We start from the raw sequence: 20,729 nt of genomic DNA, 5'->3' as shown, positions 1-20,729 counted from the left end.
TGGTGATGTGGTTACAACAACAAGGGCAAGTCCTCTGACCAAAAACACTGTAGACAAAGCTGTAAACGCTCACATTAGTAGAGTGTCCTAAATGGTGATGAAATACCGATAACGTAAATTATATGCGCATTCATTTATAGATGTCTTTTGCCCTCTGCGAAGCTTTGTTTATACTTGCGCTTGTCACCGTAGTGCGAGCCTCCGCTGACGGCGCGCCAGCTCCAAGCATGCACGGAGGCGTTTGTATTCAATGCGCTATTCGTTGAATTATTCTCCGAAACACCAGAGGGCGTACAAAAAAAACACCTGAAGAATCAAAAAGACAACGAGTGTAACCCATATAGACCGTAGGTGTAACCGGCAAAAGGCCATAAACCGACCTCCACTATGCCGAGGAGGGATTTTAAATTACTGAAAACTCATAACTCATATTCATGGACTACTTTATTGCCTTTGTACGAGCCCCGTAAAGAAAGAAGGAAAGTATTACATGCAACAATTTGATTTGGCTGGCAAAACATATACTCAAATGAAGATTTTTAAGACCTCCTGTTTCTAAAGCATCTAAAAAACGAATTGGCCTCATTTGTAAAATCCCATGACATGTAAAATGTGTTTTTATCAGTGAACTATTTGTGACAGTCACGTGATTGCGTGCACCACTCGCACCAAGTTACAAAAATTCCACCAAATTCCGACCAAGTGCCGCGACCACTTGTGGAGCTGCGCGCGCCACGCGGCAGCCGTGATTGCGTCATTTTCTGGCACACGCCAGTATAAACTAAGCTTTAATCTGTTATCAGAGTTATCAGAATCAGAATCAGAATTGCCTTTTTTAATTAATTGTATATTACTTAGTATACAATTAATTACTTGTGATCTCAACAAATGAGCAGCTTTATGAAATACCTCACTAATCTCAACTTTACTTTTCCCTTTTTTTCTTTACTATTTCTTTAACAAAAGTTTGAATTGTCTTAGATGAAAGAGAAAGAGACGCCATCAGACAGACAGACAGGAAGAAAAAGGCCAGTCTTCTTTGAGCCAGTTATGGGTCTCCATTCAATGGCTAGTCAATTATTAGTGTGTAGGATCTAGCGGGACCTAGCGGTGAGGTTACAGATTGCAACCAACTGAAACTTCTCCTTTATGCCGAGCATGTAGGAGAACAACGGTGACCGACGTGAAAACACGAAAACATGAATGGCTCTATCTCAAGCGGATGTTTGGTTTGTCCATTCGGGGCTACTGTAGAAACATAGCACGGGAAGAAGACCGGCTCCATATTTAGGTATAAACGTCTCATTCAAAGATAACAAAAAACACAACAAGTCTTATTTTCAGGGGATTAAACACTAAAGAAAACATTCTTAATGATATTATATTCCATTTCTGCCAATAGAGCTCCATAAATGCTACACACTGTACCTTTAAAAAAAAAACATGTTTCAGCTCACAAAAATAAGATCTGTTGTACTTCTCACTGTAAAAAAACAAAGGGTTGTTACAACATACACTTAAAGCACAGCTTATGTGCTACTGTAGGTTGGAAGAGAGTTTATTATTTAATATTATTATATGAATATAAGTTTATGTTTAGCAGAGGACAGGCACAACGCTAGAGTTCATTTTGTGCCTGCTGTGGACAGAATATGTTGCACTAATCTATCTTGTGCATCTGTCACCCGGTTGACGGCTAGAGAAACGCTATAAGACACAAGCATAACACTCCATCTCACTGATCCCCAAACAGCCCACCTGCGACCGTCCTCCATAGAGCAAACTGCACCCTACGTGGTATTTCAAAATACTCCTGTATCACGCGCTGAGACTCTCAAAATGCTGTTGATATTTCTCGCATTCCTAAAGGGCGTTGCTCTACCTTTAGGAGAGCGGAAGTGTTGCAGAGGACCATTTCTGAGTGCCAAGTAAATGCACAATGGATTAGAGTCATATCTTCCACATGTCTGCTGCCTAATCCTACCATCTGAGGTAAACACAGGACCAGGTGAGGCAACACGCCTGTCTTAGACACCCCTGTAACACTGAGGGATCTCCTGCTAAACATGGGGCTGCTGCTTCCGACTGGCATGGAACACACAGTGGGTTCTAGTAATATTTTGATATTTGTTTTCCAAAAAAAAGAAACATTTCATTTTGACAAAAACTTGTACATTCAACATATACTTACATTTTTCTTGCTATGCACGCTATCTTTTTTTCTTTTTTTTTTTTGATCAGAACCTGAACATCTGGTTCCGCTCTTAGTGTGTTTCACGTGTTCAAAAAGTGAGCAATAAGATGATACTTCTCTGTGTGTCACTGCCAAAGAATGTAGCCAACTTTAGTTTCAAAGTCCCTGCGTCTCAGCTCAAAGACGGGACACGAAGAGGAACAAAAAAAAAACAAGCGAGACCTTGAAGGAACATTCAATGCCTGTTTTTTTTTTTCATAAATCTAGATCATTACGCAACAACAGGTTTCGATATGTTATGGCATGACTGTTTTTCAATACATTTTTCACACATGACCTCACGACTTAAAATAATATACACACCCATGGAACAGGTACTTGAGACAAAAAAAAAAAAAGAAAACTAACAAAAAGCTTCAGGAAGATGGGCATTTCACAAGTTAATGGGGTATGTACCTTCTGGTATTTTCCATTAGCGTGATGACTCTTTCTGGGACAGGAAAGCCATTTAACAGGATATATGTATGACATTCAAAGACTATGCCAATACTTCATACAGACACAAGTGCAGTTCTAAACATATGTAGAACTCATACTGTAATTACATTTGTATACTTTTTGTATTGTACAATTATATTTACTTGACTAATAAATCAGTTTCAAGTGTTGTTTTTACAAGGTGAAACTTTTCCCCTTATAAAACAATGTTTGAATAAAACAAGGTACACTAAAGTACACAGTAATACTATAAACACAACCTAGAGCGAAGCCACTTGTGAAAGCCTTGTCAGAACATGTGAACGAGGGAAGGTACTGAAAACGTGCATATTTTGATTTTGGTGATAAAACGGCAATCACAGGAACTGGAATGTATTAACTGTTCAGTGACTGTTAATGTTTTCCACTGTGAAGGTGTTTTATCTAAGATTTGTTAAGATATGAAAACAAAAACAAAAGTTTCAGAAAAATCTGTTCCTTTACTGAAACACAAGGCATTTACAAAGTGTGAAAAGTGTTCCATCATTGTTAATTAGTGCTTATTTTGTTGCAAATCAAATGTTATAAGCTAAGAGCGATGATCATGTGTTTCATGTCTGCAGATTGGAATTTATTATTTCAATGAAGGTCAATCAGTTTACAAAGGGATGTACCCAAAAAAACAGCACTTACACTAATGTGCAGAACTGCTCATACCGTACAGTATGTGCATGACAAAAAGGAAAAATCTGAACCTGACTGCTGAGGTTACCAACAGTTGCCCTTGGGCAAAGGTATGCGATAAATATACTGTACAGTATACACACACCTTTGTCACGCAATGTGACTTGAGCAAAAAGGCATTTGAGTTCATCATTACCATTGTTATAAATGCAATGTGCAGCTGGCCCACCTTACTTTTTATGAATGTTTTTGAGTCCTTGCTGACAGAAAAATAACCAGTTTTAGAGATTCGTACTTACTGAATACTGACGTGAAACACTATTCACATCAGTAATAAGAGGGTTAAATGTATAGGTTTCTTTCAAGAACACTTGATCTAAATGGCATTTGGCATGTGTTTTCAGGGTTATTACATTGGGGATATAGAAACATCATGTGCCGTCACCACGCTGCTCATATCATCACTCCAGATCCAAGATTTCCAACCGACTTCCAACTCTTGGTTGTACTCTCTGAAATAACATCCAGCTGACTAGTTTCAGTGTGTGTGTGTGTGTATCTGTGTGAGATGAAAGAGTAAAAGACGAGCCTGGGCTGGCCTTTCCTTTCTATACCGTTTAGTCCAAATCAGGACAAATTGCAACTCTGTTAGATCCACATATTAGTTTAAGTTTCACTCAGACTGCACCACCTGTGGTGTCACCTGTTGACCTTTGGCTGCTCACACCCCCGTGTTGGAATTTTAGAGCCAAAGTTTTCATGGCATAACTTTATTTTTCAAGGCACTTCAGATGTCCTACCAGTCTAAGCACTAACACTTGGACTAATGTAGGTAAAAAAAAAAACGTAACGCCTGCATTATCCACAATACAGTTCAACCACCAACCCTTCAGTCTGACATTCTTAAGTGTTGTGTTAGTAGCTAATGTAGCCTTGAGCCGGTAGCCTCAAGCAAAGATGAGTAGCAGTTGAGGTCTCGTGAGCTCACTCCACACCCCCAGATGGTATGTGTGTGAATTAAAGTGCAGGTGGATCTGTCTGTTATCGATTCTCTTCTGATTATCGAACACCACTTTTCACATAGGCGACAAAACTTCTTTGTGAAAAGAGAAATATTGAATCCATGTGGATTCCAATAGCAACACTATTTTAAGGTATACTAGTCCTGGGCCTAGTCGGGAGGGTTGTAATGGCCACTGTTAATTCCATACTGAGCATATGCATAAGCAGACAAGTAAACTATGCTGGAGCATTGGTTTTCAGATTTATGGATGTTTTATTAAATTTTTTCTTCTTTGTAAACTGTTCCTGATTGAGGATACATTATTACTTATATGAATCACGCTGACCACCACCAATCTAACTTTTTTTTACAGTGACCTTTCAAGCCTACAGAAGGTGGTTGTTTGATACTCATCAGACAACATTTTGGGTGGAGTATCACTTTAACTGCACCTAGGTACCCAGCCAATTTTAGATGCTATTTTAAACTTTGACTATATAACAGGGGAGTGTCATTTTTGTATTGTGCCTTGCACAACATGGCTCCACCTACCTCATGTTCCAATGGCACCCAGTGATCACTTCATTGTCAATACAATGACAATGTTCTCACATGCTGGGACAAACCAGGCTTATGGGGGGGGGGGGGGGAAACCACTACAACGCTGATAATAACTACTCTAAATAAACGACAGCAAACTCCAATTTCATCTTCCTACAGCACTGAAATATAAGAAGCTATAGCCATGTTTGTTTGCCTTGGGGAGATTTATTTTTGGGCAGAAAGCTCGGGGTATGATTAGTAGTGGTAGAGCATATAGAAACAGTTTAGAAATTCCATCAAGCACACCCAATCTGTTGATTGGTTGCTTGAATTGGTGTGACTGTTGAGTCCTACCAATTTAAAGAGATTGTGCGAGTCTAGAGTATGTACCAAGTGTGGACACGTTGATTATGTATGCTAGGAGTGGTTCAGTCTTTTATTGGAAAATTTACACCCGTGCAGTGATTTATATAAATCAGTAGTGCCCACAAAGCAGTAAAACTCTAATTGTTTCTTCCATTTTGAAAGTCTAGCGTCCATTAAGGATGCAGTGAGTAATAAAAAGGACTTTTAATCAATCCTCTCTTGTTGATGAGTTGATGTGTGAATGGGCTATCCTACCTGACAGTGCTACCATATGTTGATTTCTTTTTCTAATAGCCAGCAAAGAGATAGAGAGAGCGTATTTCATTGTAGGTGACTGCATTTACTATAAAACTTAATCAAAAAAGATAGCGAGTCATTTATCTGAATTATTTCTGGTCTTTTGAATTGTTTTCTTTTGTGACTAAACACTTGCTGATGTGCCTCTTTTTTTACTTTAGTCCAGCTCTTTGGAACCATTCACTGAAAAGCATGGTGCTCACAGACTCTGATGTTCGATATTATACAAACCCCAAAACATGAGCCTGTAATCTTTTCAAAGACAGAAACGTACATTATATTATAAAGCAGTTTTATTAAAGCAAGTACAGTAGCATGCCACGTTACTCCGTTTTGCCCACACTGCAGTCTCTGTATAGTGACCCGTTCCTTGTCAGATTAGACTCGCCGACCCCTCCTCGACCGGCTGGCATGGCCACAGTAAATCCTGCAGACTGCTCATGCTAGAGACCTCGGGTAATTAATAAAATCCCCATTACATGCCTTGTGCCCGTTGTTTGCTATTTCAACACCCCATTTGTGCCACGATTACAGTCATTATCAGTCACCGCCATTAATTCTCTACCCGATGCCAGAACTGCATACTAATAAATTGGGCTCTAAATTTTTTTTTTTACCTTTCAAGGAGTTGGTGTTGGAGCTGGGCCAGGAAGTGCCACTCCAGATTAGGAGTCATCTGGTGACTCGGAAAGAGCCCTTTCAATAGAAGGCTGCTGCATCTTTGGAGATAGTTCAAATTTCCCCTTTGATTATTTTCCTTTCCCCTTCAAAATGAATCTTTATTAAGCTTAAATCCTGAATAAAATGAAATTAGCAGACTGCAAAATATTGCTTTCTTTTCTGACTCTATTCCCTTGTGCATGCATGCAAATTATAATGCTTATTTATGTAAATGAGGTGTCGTCTTTAATTAGTTTTGCTTGAGGGCATTAAAATACATGTATTCTTTCCCTAAAACTGATTTGTTTTGTTGCTCTGTTTAGTTTAAGTTCAAAATGAATGATTATCCAGACTAAAAACGTTTATTAATTCTCTAGTTTTCTCTTTTTTCTTCCCCTTTTGGAGAATTATCTTCTCCACCCACTTCCTTCCTACTCTGAGCACTACTCTGACAAGCACTTGTAAAGGTCCCAGGTTGAAACCACATGGTAGAACTGCTCTTCCGCTTATCAAATCTGAAAGCTGTGCTCTACACCAATCCCCTCTATACGTATGGCTACATGGCTGTTTGTATGATGGCACGTTATTGAACAGGAGATTTGCTTAACCGTTATACTTTTACATTCATATATGTATCCTAATGTGCTATTTAACCATTGGTAAGAACATTGTGCTCCAATCATGTGTTGATTGTATTTGCATTTTGTTCATCATCACAGACATATACACTTAGAACAAAACCCATCTTGAGAGTGAGAGCTATGTTATTAATCAGGCGTTAATATCGATGTAAATTCTGACAGCCTGTCAGCTACCGCGGCTCAGCTCAAAACTGAAGTGAGCATGACCTGTTAAATGACGTTCCGGCTGATTTGGGTCTTATTTTAATATTTGTTTAAAAGGATTTGCCGTGTTACAATAAATCTTTCGCTATGCACCGTTTTTATGCATTTACTGTTGATTTACAGCCCATTGTTGAGTGGCTATTGAACAGAAAACTGCTTTATGTCATTGTCGAAGGTGTTGGGTCAACTTCTGTTAGAAGCAGCGACTGACTGTGTCACGCAGTATTTCAAACCACTTCAGGTTGAAAGTGACCAACTGCAGCTCCGGTTATTGTTCAATATCATATCAGTATTTAGCATCCTTTCAACTGCTCAGATGAGCTGAAGTGGCAAGTTAAGATGCCCCCTCCCCACCCCACCCCCAAGTGTGATTTATGGAAAGGAAGCTAAAACCATTATAGCATTTTTATTATTATTGTTCTTTCAAGGCTAATGCAACAATAGATTTTTGCATGATTGATGCGTTACACTAAACATTAGAGGATTACATTAACTTTGCATAGAACAGCTAAATGACATGAGATTACTTATTGTTATTTTTCCTCCACATGATCATACTGTAAACGTAGGACATATAGTATTCCTTGGCATGTATTGATGACTGTATACATACAGTACACATACCGGTTAAACAGCGTGCATTAACGCAGACTTCAGTTGTCAGCTTTCAACACTGCTTTTTTTTTTTTGTGTGAAAACTGGAAACTGCTCAGTGCTTCAGAGATTAAACGAATGCAAGTGACTTAGATAACCTCTCATCAGCCCCCTTCATTCTGCAAATTATTAAAACTGTGGGCTCTTGTGGAAGGGAATATGGCAGCAATATGCTGATACTTCAATCAGCTGGGAGGAAATTCCAAATGCAATAAGGAGGAATCGCTGCTCTCTGTCCTGCAGTTTCTACCATGAGCTTCAGCTGTTAGAGCATACAGTACAGCCATGAGTTTCCTTTCATGGCATCTATGATAGAAAAACTCTTCAGACCACATCAAACCCCTCACATCATCCCTCACACATCAAGCACATGCACAGGCATAGTCTGAAGCCCTTTCCTAAGATGTCCTCTCAATTCATCATTTACTGAAACAATGATTTACAGTGCATCCATCTAGAAAGCAGCAATATAGCCATAACAAAAACAGGCACACTCCTTGAAAAGATACTACACCCAAAGGATTTAGGTCAAAACATCCTTTGACATTAGCTGTGTGTTGAGCTTATCCAGGTTATTTTCTCAGCCCAGTACTGTTTTGTTAAATAACTCTTCAGGGTTCTCCTGTTATTAAAGCGCAATTTTACCCGATTTTATGGTATGAAATCAGAGGAGATAATGGTACAGAACTCTCTTAGTTTTCAGGAAAAACTGTCCTGTAACAGTTTTAAAAGGTATGTTACGTTTTTGTCTTGAATCACAGTCATGCGGGGCCAAGACACATCCTCCATTCAAATGTTGACGCACACTTTGGGTGCCTTTTACAGGCATTTGTGCTTGTGTGTTTATCATGTCCAGGCCATTCAGGCAATGATGGGCATCCAGCCAACTGATTCTTTGCCCAAAGTGCTAATTTGTGCCACTCTAGTGTGCATAGCTCTATAATTACCTGAAAACGTAAACTGGAAGCTATGCCTGACAAAGACAAGAAACTGTAATAAACTTGAGCTTTTGGTGCTCAGTTGTACTGAGTCTTATAAGACATATTAATGGGATGTTTAAAGGATATGGCACTTTTCCATTTGTCTTGTGGAAAAATCTTGTGCAAAACACCTGGTGCACTAAGTGCCTGCAGTCTGAACACTGAAGAGAAGCTAGCAGTCATGGCGTTCGTTTATAAAGCACTGTCACATCTAAAACATTTTCTATTAACTATGCACCGCAGCTTTATACGAGATTTGTCATTTCTTGATTGTCATTAGGTGGCAACTTAATGAACTACCAAAGTCAGATTTCAAAGCCGTTTACCTTGTAAATTATCTAAAACAATAAAATAGCTGTCTGTTTAAAAACATATCATTCAAACCCGTGAGCTCTTATTCCACCGCAGTAACATGAAAAATGGGATCTTTGACAGAAGACTAAGTTCCAGGTGTCTTGAATACAGCGGAAAAGGTTTTTTTTCGAGTGTGCATATTTGTTTTAATTTAACAAACCAAAAAGGTAGATATTTTGTGCCAATAGTCAGTATATTTCAAAATTGATATGATAAAGTTTACTCCGGTCGGTGGGCGGTGCTTGGTTTTGGCTTGACTGTTTTCAACATGGCGGCGAGGTTACATTACAGCTAAACAGAGCACTAAAATGTGCTTCTGAAAACAGTTGAAGCACGAAATCAGTCTTGATCATGTTGATCGGCGCTGCCTAGTTTGACAGTTTGATCAAAGTTCACGAGCTTCAGGAGCAGTGAATGACATCGGGTTTGAGACGCCTCAGTTGTGATTGGTTGTTTTCCTTTGGGTGCGGTGGATTCTTGTAAATGCTATTAGGAGCACTGAGAAGAGCCAGAGGAACCTGATTTATTCACAGATTATCTGTCTCATGTGCTTCCGTCAGAATATAGTGACAGCTTAAGCAAATATTATTTAGTTTTTTTAATTCAAGTTACCAACTGTAGTTTTAAAGCAGTTTAAGTAACAAACTGCCAGACCATATTGGAATTACTTCCCTGACAGTGATCAGTGAAAAAGCAAATGATTCCCCAATAGATGTCAGTCTAATTGTAACTAAAGTACTATCCACCTGCATGCAGTGTGAAAAAAAAGTCTCAGTCTCAGGTTTCATGTTTTTTTCCGGTCATTTCCCTTGAGGAATTAGTTTCAGCACTTCAAAAGAGGAAAACAATCTTATGCTGTTGATGTCTGGTATTTTGGAGATCCATACTTCCGTCTAAATGCACCAATACCACGGTTAAGAGAACCTCCTGAACATAAGAGCGTATACAGCACGTAGTTTAATGACTTGTAGGTGTGGTTGCAATCCTCCAAAAACACAATGCAAGATTTCTTCATTATTCATTTTTTGATGACGCAAATGTCATGAACATACTTTCGTATGTGTTCTTTGTCTTCTAAAACCAAGCATACAGAATGCGTGGCATGCTCATGCACCTAAAATGACTTTGTGTGCCACGTAGGATAAAAGGTCTTACTCTACAAGGCTTGCATGTTGGCCAAATTCAAGTGGGCCAAATAGTTGAGTAGCATTATTGCTATGAAGTGTTAACACATGTACAACTCTGTATATAAGCATTCGCTACATTGCGCTCAACGTGTTACAACTCGGTATAAAACATGACAAAATATGTTCCAGTTGAGAAAACTGGCCAGGCAACTTGTCCCAGCTAAGAAAACCGACATTTATATGCTGGAAGACCAAATTAGTTCAAGAACACAAAACAGGCCGGACAGGTTGAACTACTATTTACTGTAGAGAGATGTAATTATTCTAATATAGAACATCAACAGTCAGTACATTCCAGTGATGGTGAAGTCAAAACGAATGCCAAGATTGTGAAGGGAGCTGTTCCTTTGTGGGGTTTCATGACAGAAAGAAAGAGAAAATATGTTGCTCTGTCTGTTATAGGTCTTCTGCTTGTTTTTTTACCACAAAAAAACAATACATGTAGAAGGTTGTAAGAAAATATGTATTTTATTTTTGTTATTATGAACATTGTATTTGAACCCATTGGTCAAAATGTCGAATTTTATCACGTTGGTGTTTTATTTCCCTCTTCCTGGCCACCAGAGGCGGTGCCATAGCACTGGAGGACTTATGATAATAAAGGTTTTGAGGAATGCTTCTGCAATTATAAGAGGGAGAAGCTGTTTATAAGATAGCTGATGCCACAGTGTGGGGGTGCAGCAACGCTTATGAAGGTGTACAGTAAGATGAAGACTCAGGTAAAGACAGAGAGAACGTGGAGAAAAGTCATCAAAGATATCTCGAAGTCAAAGTAAATCAAATGCGGATTAACTTTCGGTTTTTCACTTGAAGAGGTTTCCTCATTCATCCAAGTGGCTTCATCGGCACGAAAAATCTCTAACCTAATAATTCAAGATATAGTGCCAAGAATATCCTTTAAAGGTCACCGAAGTAGACAAACTCTTCATGCTGGCAACTGCTGTCCCCGCGTACAGGCAGAAACCTTCAGAAAACACATAATGTCCATGGAAAAACAGTTCTTTGGAATAAACTGAATATATGAAAGGAGAGCAACTACCCGGATTATGTTGCATGATTGTTCTCTGTTTTCTATGTATATTTAGACATTTTAAAAATGGTTATAACAAGGGGGGGGGGGGGGTCTGAAATTCCAAATTATTACTATAATTTTACACACATCTAAAATGTTAAAGGTTATTAAAGTGAAATATTTAGTTCTTACCTAGTCTAGGTCTCACAAAAGCCACAAAAATTTAAGAGAAAACAAAATGCCTGTCAGGGCGAGCATACAAGAGGCAAAGGGGGAATCTGGCATGGCCTAAGTAAAGTCATAAAAATATTTTCCCTTTTATTTAATGTTGTCCATAATTCATTGCCAGGAAAAGCTAATCAATAGCACCTTAATGAAAACTTGAGCCATATTTTATTTTGCCGCAGAGAAGTCCCGGATCAGCATTTGTTGCCTTGTTATGCGCTGGTTTTCACCCTTGGGCTGTTTGACAGATGTGCATCACATTTGCAGATACCTTAAATATTTGCTCTCTTCAACCACATAATATTTGCCTTATCAAAACACCACAGAGTAGGAGGGAGATTTCTGATGATGACAGCAATGAAGATTGAAAAGAAGAGAAGTGATCCAAAATGGTGACATTTATTAATGTTGTATCAGCTGTAACCTGTGGCAACCTAACATCGCAAAAGTAAAGCTGTAGATACATATCGACTAACACGTTGTTGATGCTTTCCACAAGTGTCATAAATACACTGCGCTACCCTAAGACTCTAGATTGAGACGGGCGAGTTAAAAAGGCATACATTGAGCATCGTATGTCTTTTTATCAAGTTGATAACCTTAAACAAGTACAATAGAGGCCTCAGGAGTTATATGACAGATGCAAATATAATGGAGTATTTGAACCCAAATTGTATGTCAAACTAATCTGAACATTGTAAATGTGGTACATAGAAGTACAATAAGTCATGATTAAACTGGTAATAATAAAGTGCCCAAAAAAAAGCCTAGACTTGCCATTAAACTGTTTTAATGTGTGGTGTGTGTGTGTGTGTGTGTGTGTGTGTGTGTGTGTGTGTGTGTGTGTGTGTGTGTGTGTGTGTGTGTGTGTGTGTGTGTGTGTGTTGGGCGGTGAAAGCAGGTTTCGATGTTGTGTCTTGACTCCTGCTGGTGGGTCTACCCTTTTGATAATATTTGGATTATAAATTGTGCCTTTACATTTATCTGATAAGTAAATATTGACATTTCGTGCCACACCAATGTTGTGTGCTGACTCCCGCCATCTAATTTGAAGTCTAATCATTTTGGCACCACAAATACATTTAGAAGTTAACACTACGGTATAAGGCTAGCTTTACATAACACATCCTTATCATCTATGTAAAGTATTATGTGGCAAGACAATATACTTTGGACTGTTTTTGAAACAGTGTCTTTTATTAAGACATACTATGATACATGAGACAAATAAAGTATTAGATTCAGTTCAATGCACTAGGTAAATTAAATGATGCATCTGTATGCTAAATGTATCTGTCACATATAATCAATCAGACTGGCATTTCAGCAAGAAGGTGTAAAAAGAGGTAACTGAGCGCTGGTTGCAGACTGACTGGTGAGATGCAATGCTAATTGTTTCCAGTGATCCTTGTCAACGTACAGTATGCTCTGGTTCCAGTCAACTATCTATGAACTCAGACTACAATTACACGGGAAAAGGTCATTTTTCATGCTCTGAAAGGCATCCTAATGAACTGGTTGCCACCTATTTAACACTACACTCCAGTCCGCTAAAACAGACTTTCCATATCCACTGACAGCTCTCTTCACTTTGCATGTGCACAGGATGAGATGTTTTCGCTGTGCCATTTGTGTCAGGGACGATGACTGCAAACCTCGAGGAAACTTGTTTAATGCCCGCATTCAGAGTAAAGAGTTATTCATCAAAAAAATAATAATGTCTTAAAGGTCAGGCCATAAAAAACAATATCTGCCCTCTTTCCATTGCCTGGTGCATTCGTTACTGTTAATGCCGTGCAGAGTGTTTTGATGGCAAGAGGCTGACTGCTCATACTGCCTAGAACTTGAGAGGATCGACTGGTTTATGGCTTAAAATGAAGAACTGTCAAAACTATCATTGTGAAAAGAACCATCATTGTGTTGATCAACTTACACCAGGCCCATGTTTTCTTTTTACAATAGGGAATTACACGAGCGATACAGAGCTGTCCAGCGGCTACACATCGTTTGCCTGTATTTGCATTGTCAGCCGGAGGTGAGAGGGTGGAGACCTGCCAAGTGTAAGGCTCTGGGCCAATGCCATGACAGCTGACAACTCGGGCCGGCCGTGTGTGCAGCGTTGCACTTCTAACAGCCAAGATCCCAGATCAAGTAAATCCTAATCACAGAGTTAGTATGCCTCTAATGTGAAAATTCATATTTCTACTCGGAGTGTTTCATGTTCAAAAGGGAGCACATGTCATTTGGCATGCCTTCATAAAGCACTAGGGCTCCCATCAGTCACTGATTATTGCAATGAGGAATTAAAATCCCTAAACACAAAGGAACCAGCAGCACATTGCTTTCGCTGTCAGAATTAACTAGTGAAAGTGACCTCAGCCTATACATGCTGAAGGAGGAGCGATCGTATTCAATTAGTTGGATAGAAACATTCTATGAGACGTGCATTCGTTTTTGATTAATAAAGATACAGATGAGCATATTCCATTTGATCAAACCCCACCCCTGTCCTTACATTCTCAACATATATATATATCTGGTGATTTACAGTCAAGGTTTTTGAATAGCTGAGGTAACTGACATTGATAACCACACTGTACTGCTCTGCTAAGCTGCAGCCAAGCTGCAGAGGGGCTGTCTAGTTTGTCAGAAGAAGACCGGCTGAGGGAGGCGGTGCTGAACTGTTAGTCTTCTCCCCCTTATGGCACGCTGTGTTTACGGCGATCCCTCAGGCCATTTGTTTGCAGCACTTCCTTGCCTCACAGCACCATGCATAATGCAGGGATGAAAATGTTAACAGTGGCAAATAAAATCGGCAAGGTGCCCCCACAAATCAGGGCAGTTTAGGAGCGCATTTAATCATCCATGCATTGGGGACAACGCATAGCAATTAATTGTGGCATTTCAAAGAAGATCAGGACCCAATTCTTCCACGGCCCTTCCTACTTCTTGTTCTGTTGGACCATCAACGGCGGAGCAATGGCAGGGGCCTCGGCGCATCTCTTTGAAACATCTCCTCGTTTTGGCCCGATTATGTTTATTATCTCTTTGCTCTCAAATAGATGAGAAGAGAACTCTTGTAGATTGTTGCACAGAATTGCATCAACAGAGCCCACCCAGCAAAAGAAATAACAAAAAACAGGCATTGTTTGAAGAGGGGTCTCCCATGTATACACACAAGAAGTAATCCCGTCTAGGTCTTGCATTTCTCCAGTATGCTCCAAGACAAACAAGTTACAGCACCATATGGCGGTGTCAGGAAAATAAATAATTTAGAGAAAAATCATGTGCGGTGCGCAGATGAGCAACCACAGAAATACCAACACAGGCATCCTCATACTTAACCCTTCTAATAAGAACCCTCAGCAGAAGGGCCACAAAGAGACAACCACAATATCAGTCCTTAACTGGATTGAGAACTACTTTGGAATTTCAAAGACTGGGACTGGCAACTGTCTCTGGATGTAAGGACAGCATTTTGTGCAGATACAATCTGCAGTGCCTTTCAGCACTTCCTGAACACGAGACAGCCTAATCTAATGAACTGGGGGGGGGGGGGGGGGGCTGAATCTGCTCCGGCTTTTAGCCGAGTGCCAGCGTGCCTCCTCTCACATCTGACTGCAGTCAAAAATCCACTTGTTATTTTTATTTCCACTGTATTTTCCCTGAGGTGTACTCTGTGTGGCTTGAGTCATCATTGTTCAAGTCTTTAGAGTTGGAAAACACACACGCACGCACACACAAGCTGGTGGCAAGGTTATAGCCAGTCAGACAAGGGGGCACTCGTATTCTGCCAACCCCAGGGAAAACTCGCAGAGGGCTCCAGAGAGGGAGAACAGAGATGTGCCATGTTGCTGACATGGCAGCCGTCACGTCACACTAACCAGTAAGAGTGATGCGCTCAGACAGCACTGAGATTTGTAGAATACTCTAGTAGGCTTCTAACCAAAACAGTGAGGGGTTTGTGGATTACATGACCCGTGCTTGCCTTCTCTATACCGAAATATCTAAAAAGAGCATCAAGGAGCAAAGGCAGCGAGACACAATATGATAAAGAGCGTCAAACAAACAAAACCACCGATTAGATCAAGATGTCTTGTTCATCAGATCACAGAACTAAAATGTTGCCGTATCAATAAAGCATAGAGAGTAATATTGAGTAGGTAATATTCTGTGCTCCTTAAAACGTAAACAAACTACTAATCCTCTGATTTGTGATAAGACCCAGTTGTGCAGAGCTTTTTATTTTGTTCCTTTTGCTTGCTGTGCACCTCGGGAGCACCGGTGATGAAGAAGCAGCTTCTAACACATGTAAAGTAACAGGTGCCAGTCAGGGCTGCAGAGAATGCGTGAATTAGCCAGACGAGAGTCAAATGAAGCAAAGAATGGTGAACACCCATGCTCTGAAAGCATGGAGCAGATGCATGTTATAAAAAAATATGCACCAGGCTTTTTTTCGATAGCTCTTTAGTGACTATGAGACTACATAATAAAACCACTGAGGTAACTGCACAGTCAGCGTTTTTGATATTTTTTTTTTACGTTCATGACAGTTGTTTCATTCAATGTTTTTTTTGTGTCTTGCAATCTTGTGCCAAGTCGTGATTTTTTTATTTTTTTTGATCTTCCTTCTCTTTTCTGTCTATGCGGGTGCTGGCCGACATCATTTCCTCCCCTAAGAGTTAATAAAGAACATGAAGTTGAACTTGATCGTAATTGAAGTGCATTAAATTAAGAAACCAAATGATAGGCTAGTCAGAAAAGAAATTGACTTCCGAATTTGAAAGCTGGAAGGTGGCTGAAGGAATCTGCGTACTGCCAGCGTAAAACATAAATCCTCTGGAACACTGTTGTGTTACTCTGAATGACCCTGATGTGATGCTCAATTTCCAGCCCTAACAATTGGAAAGGTGCAGCACAAACAAGACTGTGTCACATCTCAAACTATTTTTAGACTGTTCAGCTTCTCTTTGTAGCTTGACTTTGTAATTAAAGAGATTTGAGACTGGCATTACCAGAGAAAATTATTGATTATTATACATCTGGATGTAACACAACAGACAGATTGTTCTGATTCATATCAAACCAACACCATCATTGTCATGGGCAGAAGCTGGAGGACACTGAAGAATGAGAAGCTATCTGGTGATCAGTGTCACAAGACAGAGGCATTACAATGCTACAGATAACTTGTCATGCAGAGACAAAAAACATTTATTTTTGCACAACATTTGCATCCTTTAAATGGCCATGAGAATAGTCAGATTTTACCTTGAAACTTAAAAAACAGGTGGTTTAACGATGGCAAACAAATAATACATGAAAGAGTAAGATAAAAGCTGCCTGAGTTATTTCACCTCCGATATATATTAAACCAATTATGTGCAACATCAAGTCAACTGGATTTCTTCATAAACACACTCTGTTATAGCCGGTGATATCACAAAATGTAAAACTGTAAATGGGAACGAGAGCTTTAAAACTTTAAAATGCTGTTGCCATATATCGCTCTGTCTTTCAAGGTCCACAGGTAAAACAATGTCGGCCGCTAACATTTTCATGACTTGTGAAACTGCCGGCTTTTAACATGATGCTTCTCTCGTTAATGTGCACATCAGGACAAAGCAAGCTCAGAGAATAATCTAAACAAAAAAAAAAGATGGCCTGAGTTGCTTCACATCCATGATAAATCACTGCCACTTTTATAGCCTCTAATAAGTTGATGCAAAGCCATTTTTCTTCCTGCCCATCGTTCAAACATTTAAGGCATATTTACAAGGAACTTGTTAAAATATTTAATAATATTTAGTGGCAATTTCGGAGCAGCCTGTCACGGTGAAATTTATTGCCCTTAAGTGTTTAAAAAGGCGATGACATGAATAACAAACTGTCAAAATTTCCTAATTTGCATAGACAGGCCATAACTCCTGATACCTTGCATTAAAAAAAGAGGTTTTTAACAAAACGAGTCATAAAAGAAGCATTCAAAGTGAGTGATGGCAAAGACTCTTCCACAAAGTTGCACCACAGAGACAGCCTCCCCCCACTACAGATGCTTCCGAGATCAAGTCAGCCAATAAAGGGACATATATCCTGCTGCTTTGACTTATTTATCCTGTGTGGATGAGCTCAAGATGGAACATCTCCTATAGGCAAGCTTAATTAATTGTGATAAAAGGGCTAATTCAGAGGCTGCACAAGAAAAGTGAGCCAAACAATAATATTCCCTACAAATCATCTCTGCCCGTCAAATATTTCCTCCATAACTTTCTAATTCAAAGTCCTTCGGACGTGAGGCTTTTGTTAAGGAACTTCATGGAGCCAAACACCCTCCCACGCATCTCTGCCATTCTGTTCACACTCCTGACTAAAACCATCAGATGAAATTGCAGCTGTGCGATGTTAAAGCCCCTTGTCCTTTGTTTGACTCAACAAGATGGTGGCCATGTTTGATGCTGCTCCTTCCGCCAGATTCAATGGTTTTCATGATAACACCCGGTGACCTGGTCCTGCCCTGGCTGTCCTAGTCAGAAAAGGGCCCCCGTAGACACTGATTGCAAGGCTATGAGTAGTCTCTCCCCTGTGCCCTCTCAGTGCAACTCTAATTAATAGCCAATTCATCTTCTCTGATCTGAGCCAGCACATGGAGTAATATATCGTTAGTTTGGCAAGCGAGCTATTAAAGTGTAATAACCAAGTACCAGCACTCGATTTGGAAGAGTAGCACATACTTAACCATGAAGTGGAAACAATTAATTTATTGGAGAATCTCCTGTAACCAATCATTTACTAGCACACACACTGTGATGCAAAAAACATCTCCTGTTGTGTGGCACAAGTCAATGACATATTTTGGGCTCTGCGCCTGAAAAGTCTTGCACTATGACCAGTTATGTAAGGCTCATCTAAGCACCACTGTCGCACTTTCTGCCCGCATAAAATAAAAAAAAAACCTTCAAATGGCCATCTGCAAGGTAGGAAGTTCATTACAAAAAGGACCCTGCTCACTTACAGGTTACCTTACCACATTGACTAAGTATGTCTTCAAGGTGGAACACATTTCACTCTCAATGCTCTTAATGATCTAACGCAGTGATGATATCCAAGTTTTAAAGGAAAGAGACATACTGCTGGGATTAATTAGGATTTATGTTTCAATGCTATAACTTAGCATGAATTAATGTAAAAAAAAAGAAGAAATTATAAAAAAGCATCACCATTGGGATAATAGAGACATTTCTATTTCAGTTAAATGATATCAAAACTGTAAAAGTAAATAGTTAAATAATGAAAATGACCATATTTATATTGTTTTTCTAGTTATTTAGTAAAGTTAACGTGCCATCACTGCCAATTCACAATTTATTTATAAAACGTATAAAAACCTGTTGCTGAGACCCACATAAGCAACAATCAGACTGTTGCAAGACAATGTGTCTTTTTTATTGTTCCCTGGTTGAAAAGCACGACATATACAAAGATGCATTTTAGTTGTCAGCTGGAATAAGCTGCTTGGAATTCTTCTTAAATAACAATTCTGCCAAATAACAGGCGTCTACTGTAATTATATGCATGGCTTGGCACTACATAGAGATTCGCAAGTCCCTATTCTCTCAACAAGGTAACTAGATAATAAAATAATCCATCTGTCACTCATCAATGGCGACACCCAGCAAAGAGCAGTATTATGTATTTCGAAGCTTTCCTACTCTGTGACAATACTAATTACTAGGGACAATATGCTTATATCCCGAGACGATACTATCACAACACTCGGGTTCGATATGTATTGGGACTTTTAAGTAGTGCGATTCTACGCAAGTATTGCATTTGGATATTATGATTTATTGCGATATTTGTTAACTTTTTTAACATTAGACCATGGGAAAAAGTTGAAGCAAACACTTCTGGGGACTTTTACTTTGGAAAATCTCTAAACTTCTAAAAATGTTGAACTCTTAGCATGTGGTCAGGGATGTCCTGAGGTCAAATATATCAGTCATTGTAATTAAAGAAAACTTTAACTAGGAAATACATATGACTAACATAAAGTAAAGAAACCAGAGGGAAGCTCCCAACAGTTGCTTCATGACGTCTTTACAAATTGATGGCAAGACCACCAAACCAATTAATTCCCAATTTAAAGTTTTCTGTAACCTTAACTGCTACTTCATTTCTGTAAGCGGACGGTATGGCAGGTGAGCCAGTATACACTGACACACACATACATTATACAACGTAAACAATACACAGAGACATCTAACCGTGATCCAAAAGCCTACACAACTCATCAACAACAACAGCATTGCTTGCTAACCAGGAAACTATCAAAATTGAAATATTATATATTCTACACACTATGATTCACTCCACCAAATGCAACTAATTTTATTAGTCTTATCTCAGATAATTAAGGTACACAGTTACTTAGAAAAACAACCCACTGTGTCTGCTTCCTCAATCATGCACCTTAGAACAATACGCCCTTCCTTCAAACTTTTATAATTGCAAGAAATAAATGAAAATACATAAGACTCACTCTTGTGCTTTTGGCCTGCCTCTAAAGCAAAACCTTTAAAACCCATTATTCTTTTTGCAAGAACTAATGACGTTTTTTGTCTCTTCAGCTTAACACACTAATTGACAGTTTTTTTGGAGGATAGCCCAGATGGAAAAATAAGTACCCCCTTAAAGACCCAACTCCCTTGCTCATTCCCTTAGCTTTAAGTCCCTTATTAATTAAACTTTCACCAAGTAAGGAATTTTTTATTAAAAAGATAAAGTCTGCTCTACCGTAAAACAGAACTAGCCTATTGTCTATAAAGCTCAAATTTTATTTCTATAAATAAAAGAGACTTTTTATACCATCATTTGCAGCAGGGGGACAGGGACCAAAGGATCCACACAGTACAGTAATTAGAGGGAGATTTTCAAAATTCCAAAATTGGTCAGGTTTAACAAATACCCTTTGCACCAACTGAATAAATACACTAAGACTGTTCATTTTAGCATCATGGGATATTATTTACTGTATAGCAAACAGAGGCAGCAGCATCAAGCTCAGGAGAGACTGAAGTGTAAATATGTGTTTTGCCAGTGCTGTGTGTGTCTAGCCATACATCCTGCCACACTGTTGTTCAGACGGGAAATAAAGCTACAGCCAAATATTGACTGCAGTTTTATGATCAGTCACCCACTTGATCAATCAAATCCCCTCTTGTGTCATTAACTTTGCAACAATATTTGTC

The 20,729-nt window shown here is 39.2% G+C and overlaps 1 protein-coding gene across 1 annotated transcript in view; it reads right to left on the bottom strand.

The window, feature by feature from the left end:
* Positions 1-20,729, bottom strand: part of casz1 (castor zinc finger 1) — a 168,408-nt gene that overhangs the window by 137,890 nt on the left and 9,789 nt on the right. The gene's annotated exons all lie outside the window — the stretch shown is intronic.

Source organism: Pholis gunnellus, assembly GCF_910591455.1.
Source record: "Pholis gunnellus genome assembly, chromosome: 2".
Classification (NCBI taxonomy): Eukaryota; Metazoa; Chordata; class Actinopteri; order Perciformes; family Pholidae; genus Pholis; species Pholis gunnellus.
The sequence above is the reverse complement of the archived record's forward strand: the minus strand, read 5'-3'. Positions and strand labels throughout refer to the sequence as shown.